The 6,665-nt window shown below is 39.9% G+C and overlaps 1 pseudogene; it reads right to left on the bottom strand.

Moving 5' to 3' along the window:
* Positions 1-734: 734 nt before the first annotated feature.
* LOC124225891 (zinc finger CCCH domain-containing protein 7A-like) lies at positions 735-3,767 on the bottom strand (annotated as a pseudogene).
* Positions 3,768-6,665: the final 2,898 nt, after the last annotated feature.

Below are 6,665 nucleotides of genomic sequence, written 5' to 3'. Positions count from 1 at the left end.
TTAAAGACATCTATATATAAAATCTTTATTACAGGCAATATTGGTCCATACACTACACAATACCAACAGTACAAGTTTAATTGTTCAAAATCATCATTTCCACAGCAAAAGACCAAGAAGTAAAATTTGAGTCAACTGATTATTTTTCAAAGTATTCTCAATGCACATTATCCTCAGTTCCCTTATTATAATGAAACATACAAATACAGAAAAATACCCCGTTTAATGTATACTAGTGTTAAATGGTTATTTGGCTTAAAATCTGAGTTAAGAAAATCCTTTTTAGCAACCTACGTACAGATAAGTAGCAAACTTTATTATACTAAACAAATTCGTTCCACTTAAAATGTGTAAAGAATTTCATCCCTCATGTGTTCTGATCCTAATACAGTGTTTATTCTCCCATCATCATGGCTCTTATCTGAAGGACCAACTCAAGGAGTCGTCCTAGACATAACCTTATCCTCTTCCCCAACACACTTCACCCAAAAGTCTGTTCAACAGATGGCAGCTGGGTGGCAGTCACTTCGCCACTTGATGCCAATGGTGCCGTGAGAGCATGGCCAGACCCATCAAACGGCCTGTTTTCCTACCTACTGTGGGTTGCTGCTCAGGAGGCATGACAGACACCAATACAAGCAGAAATTCTACAGCTTCTCTGCTACGTGCCTTAGAACACTATTGATTTTTCTGGTCAATGCTCTGATTAGGTAACATAAATAAAAGCCAGCATATTAGTTTAAATCTTTAAACAAAAAAACTATACTTTCCAAAGTCATTATCATTTGGGGCAACTAAGTGATCTTTTCTTGCTTTGTTGAGCTTCATCTTTAGGGTATCTCTTCTTTCTTCCCATTCATGATGTTCAGCATTTCCACGTGCAAATTTACAGCTGCTTCCTTCCGTGCAGGTACCATTCATATACCTGTCACAAATACTAAAATACCCTGTTGGAAAGCAGTGCTGCCAGCAGTACTGGTCGTCTTCCGTGTGGAACACCTTCTCTTCGTGCTTCTCCGAGGAGATGTGGCCTTGCCACTGCTTCTCACTATTACAGTTCTTCCCGCACATCCAGCAGTGAAAGTCCATGGTGACCTCGGCATAATCTGTCGACATGTGAATCTGTTTTCCGTTTTCCTTATTTGACTGACTGGCTACATCATCACTTTTTTCATTTTTTTGACTCTTTAGCCAGAGTTCATAAAACTGCTCCATATCTTGTGTCCCATTGCCTTTCACGTAAGTCTACCCTTCTCACTCCTCAGGACTATGAGCAAAGGAACAGTTTTCAACATATTGACATTTTTTCCCAGAAGCAATATGATTGCACAGATCAAACTGTAAAGGCATTTGTTTCTTTGTGGGGAGAGGATGGATGTTCATCTACTTCTTACGTTCAATAGACATCACTCTCATCGCATGACGATCTTTGGTCCACAAATGTCTTGCTTTTGCACTGCAATGTTTTCTGTTTTTGTCTAGCTTGATGACTTGACCGTTTCTCAGACACTGAGAACACAAAAATTTTGTCTTCATATTAAGACATCCAGGCATTATTTGATTGTCAAGTACCCGAGCTCCAGGAACATTTGCTTCCAATTCTGACAATACTGTTTAGATTCTCGAGCAATAGCATCATGTGAGATACCTGTTTCATTCTGCAATATCCAGACTTTCAACTCTATAAGACTATGCACATAAAAGCACTCATCTTCCCTTAAACAGCCATATCAAACCTCATGGCGACATAAATCAAGCTGACATTGACCATGAAAAGACCATATTTTGGAGTATTTTACTGTTGTCTCTCGCAAAATGTGGACAAGGCACTTATTGTCTTCAAACTCATGCTTTGTAACTGGGTGAGAACAAGAAGTAGAATTACCTTTATTTCTTTTACTTATCATTCTAGGCTTATGATCAAAACATTTCTCACAAAGGAATATAAATTCTCCCAGATGCTCTTGGAGAAGTTTGAACATGGTAAGGTTGACCTTTCTATTGCCACCAAAGAAGGCCTCTCGACTGAAGGCCCCTTTCTGCTCCAGTGTCCAGACATCTATCTCTTCTTGGCAGTAAGCAAATGTGCAGTGGCCTGAATACCTACATTCCTCCTCAGCAGCCACATCTGTGCATATATAATAAGGTCCTTCATAATTTGTTTTTGTTGGTCATGGACATATTTTTTTTCCATGATTTAAGTTCAACATTCTTTATTCTACCAATTAAAATATCCTTCTTACATTTATAATCTATATTAGCATGGTAAGTGAAATCCATTAGCTTAGGGCCTGATTTTACAGAACAGATCTGGCAAGCTTGTCTCAGCTCGTGGGTTCCTTCAAGGGGGTGTCTGGGGGTCACTGATGAAGGTGGTTTAGTAACTGCACTTCCAAAAAAGTTTCCAAAGTCATTTCTAGGGTGACTTGAAATCCCCAAGAAACTCTCAGGAGCAAACAGACTGCCTGGTCCATTCATAAGTCAAAGGGAAGAATTACTGCTGTTAAGAGATGTTCCCTTTCTAGAAGTTGAGGTGGACAGATCTCGTTTGGATTCACTCATTGAAAATGAATTTAAAGAAGAACAGAAATCTTCTAAGGATGAACTCAGAGGTGGATACAGCGCTGAGACGGAGGGTGGTGGAGCATACCTCGCACCAATGGGCAAGGTGCCCAACAGAGACACCGAAAAGGGTATGCTAGGGCTGACAGTGGCTGTCGGAAGGGGTCCTCTGACTAAAGCTGATGGCATAACAGCTTCATTAGTTTCAGGTGAAGAATCAAGGAGGTCGTCTATTTCATCTCCAAGGACCACATCTCCATCATTTAAAAAAGCTTCCGGCATAGTGAAGGGAATTTTTCTTCCATTTGCCAACACTGTAGATGGCAGAGAGCTCTCTTCCACTTGCAGTGGCAAAATAGAACTGAAGAGCTTAATAGGAACTGAGGCCAGCTCTCTTTCAACTTGGTGAGAAAAACTGGATGCGGGTATAGAAACAATGGGAACTGCTTCTTGCCTTGGAGTTAATAAATCTGGCTCAATATCTTCCACAGAACAGTTCAAAGCCTAGAAATTAAACCAAATAATGGATCATAGTATGTTCAGGATTCTAAACTATGAAACCATCTGTAAAACTCACTCTAAGAGAGCAATGTGGGTCCTCACAGAAATGTGACTTCGTTCTTGGTAGCCCCATTTCCAGGAGCTGCTTTTAACGAGAGCTCGGCTCTAACGTATGCTTTTCTTATTTTAAATCCCAATTTCTGAGCTAGTTCTTGAGTTAGTTTTCTTACATGTTCACCCTGAGGCACGCTGGGCAGCACTTGGCTACAGCGTCATAAGCCTCTTTGTATCTTCCTAAGTCACTCAGAGCCTTCGACTTCTGATACAGAGCTTTGCAGTTACTGGCATTTAAACTGAGGACTGTATCGCAATCTTCTAAACATTTATCATGGAAACCCATATTAGAATAGCAAGCAATATGATTTATATGTAGTTTTTCAATTATTTCTTTAGGGATTAAAATTTCTTCAGACTTTGCATAACTACCTATATTCAAAGCTTCCAGTGGATTGGCTCAGTGAGCTGTTCCAATCACATTCTCCATATGCATCATGTCCTTCATTAAAAAGATTTCTCACCAGCGCCCGTAGACATACCGCATATTGTTCCTGTGTTCCTGGATATGACAGCGGTGATTGTATCAACTGCAGTCCTTCCTTAACGTTCTGCTGCCTTTTTCTCCTCTCCTCGGACACGCTGGACATGTTCCCTCGCACATCCACTTTCTAAACGAGCAATCTGGTACAACTGTTCAAAAAAGGTAGGCATGACAAAGGAGGGTGTCCGATAGGAAAGGACGGGACACAGTGAGCTGGCTGTGGTGGACTCTCCTGCGACCCTGTGGGGACGCTGCACCCGCGGGGGTGGACAGCGGTGCGCGGGGAGTGGCGGCGGCCTGGGCGCTCGCTCTCAGCTACCGGTGACGGTGGCGGTGGCGGTGGCGACCGGCTGCGGTGGCCGAGTAATGTCTTTTGATACACAATTTTTTTTAAATTGCATGGAGTCTACTTTATTTTTTCTTTCGTTGCCTGTGCCTTTGATGTCATATTCAAGAAATTATTGCCGAATACAGTGTTGTAAAGCTTCTGCCCTATTTTCTTCTAAGAGTTTTATGGTTTTAGGTCTTAGATTTAGATCTTTCATTTATTTTGAGTTAATTTTCATATATGGTGTTATGTAAGGGTTCAGCATTATTCTTTTATATGTGGGTATCCAGTTTTCCCAACACCATTTGTTAAAAAAGACTGTCTTTCCCCATTGAATAGTCATAGAACCCTTGTCAAGAATCATTAGAGGGGCCGGCCCCATGGCCAAGCGTTTGGCTTTGCCGGTTGGGATGCTGGGTGCAGACCTATGCACCACTCATCAAGCCATACTGTCAGCATCCCGCATAGAAGAACTAGAATGACCTACAACTAGGATACACAGCTATGTACTGGGGCGTTAGAGAGAGAAAAAAAAGAGGAAGATTGGCAACAGATGTGAGTTTGGGGCCCATCTTCAAAAAAAAATCATTTGACTATATATTCGAGGGTTTACTTCTGGATCCTCTATTCTATTCTTTTGGCCTTTATGTCTTTATGCCAGTACGACACTGTTTTGATTACTATGGGTTTGTAGTAAACTTGAAATCAGAAAGTGTGAATCTCTCAGTTTTGTTGTGTTTTTTCAAGATTGTTTTGACTATTTTGGGTCCTTAAGATTCCCAATGAATTTGAGGATGAGTTTTTCTATTTCTGCCAAACATATCATTGGGATTTAGGGGAAGGCATTGAATCTGTAGATCACTTTTGGTAATAATTACATCTTAACAATAATAAGTCTTTCAATTCATGAACATGAGATGTGTTTCCATTTAGTTACATCTTTAATTTTTTTCAGCGAAGTTTTGTAATTTTCATTGTACAAGTCTTTCATTTCCTTAGTCAAGTTAATCCTTAAGTATTTTCTTCTTTTTGATGCTATTGTAAATGTACTTTTCTGTATGCCGTGACAGAAATTCCTTAATTCCTCCATTACTGTCTTCTTTTGTGTTTAGTTGATTTTTTGTAGTGAAATGTTTAAATTCCTTTTTTGTTTGCTTTGTGTATATTCTGTAGCTATTTTCCATGTGGTTACCCTGGGAATTATATTCAGCATCCTAAAATTATAACACTTTAATTTGAATTTATACTAGATTAATTTCAATAACATGTAAAAACTCTACTTCTTTACAGTTCCTTCTCCACCACTTTTGGTTGTTGATATCACAAAATTATACCTTTTTTTTTTTTTTTTGAAGATTGGCCCTGAGCAAACATCTATTGCCAATCTTTTCTTCTTCTTCTTCACCTTCTTATTCTCCTCGTCCTCCTCCTCCTCTCCTACCCTCCCCCTCCCTTCCCCCTCCCCTCCTCCTCCCATCCTCCTTCCCCTCCCCTCCTCCCTCTGCCTCCTCTTTCTCCTTCTCCTTCTTCTTCTTCTTCTTCTTCTTTCTCTCCCTAAAGCTCCCCAATACATAGTGGTATATTCTAGATGTAGATTCTTCTAGTTGTGCTATGAGGGACATCGCCTCAGCATGGCTTGATGAGTGGTGCTTGGTCAGTGCCCAGGATCTGAATGGGCGAAACCCGGGCCACCAAAGCGGAGCAAACAAACTTAACCACTTGGCCATGGGGCTGGCCCCACAAAATTACATCTTTATACATTGTATGTACGAAACAAAATAATAATACTTTAAGTGCGTTAGTCTCTTAAATTCTGTAGAAAACTAAAAGTGGAGTTACAAACCATTGTTACAATAGTACTAGGTTTTATAATTGCCCTGTATTTTTCTTTATGAGATCCTTATTTCTTCATACACCTTCAAGTTCCCATGCAGTGTTATTTCATTTCATCTTGCAGTGTTCCCCGGAGCACTTATTACAGGGCAGGTCTAATGATAAGGAACTAACTCAACTTTGTTTATCTGGGAGTACCCTAACTTCTCCCTCACTTTTGAAGGACAGTTTTGCCAGCTATAGAATTTTGGGCTAATAGATTTTTTTTTCTGTTGGCACTTTGAGTATATCAGCCTGCTCTCTTCAGGCTTGCAAAATTTCTGATGAGAAAGCTGTTGATAATTTAATCAAAGGACTTGAATGTGATGAGTTTCTTCTCTCTTGCTACTTTCAAGATTCAGTCTTTGTCATTGTCTTTTGAAAGTTTGATTATAATATGTCTTGGTAGTGAGTCTCTTTCAGTTCATCTTACTTGGAGTTTGTTGAGCTTCTTGAATGTTTATATTCATATATTTTATAACATTTGCCAAGTTTCCAGTCATTATTTCTTCAAATATTCTCTCTGCCCCTTTCTTTCTCTCTTCTCCTCCTGGGACTCCCATAATGCACGTGTTGGTCTGATTAAAGGTGTTTCCATAGGTGCCTTAGGCCCTGTTTTCTTTCCTTCAACCTGTTTTGTTCCCGCCCCTAAGGCTAGATACACTCCATTATCCTATCTTCAAGTTCGCTGATTGTTTCTTCTGCCTGCTCAAATCTGTCTTTGCATTCTTTCAGTGATTTTTGATTTCAGTTTTGAACTTTTCAGCTTTAGAAATTCTCTTTTGGTTTCTTTTCAGGTTTTCT

This window comes from Equus quagga, chromosome 14 (genome assembly GCF_021613505.1).
Source record: "Equus quagga isolate Etosha38 chromosome 14, UCLA_HA_Equagga_1.0, whole genome shotgun sequence".
NCBI lineage: Eukaryota > Metazoa > Chordata > Mammalia > Perissodactyla > Equidae > Equus > Equus quagga.
This window is presented reverse-complemented; position numbering and strand designations above follow the sequence as displayed.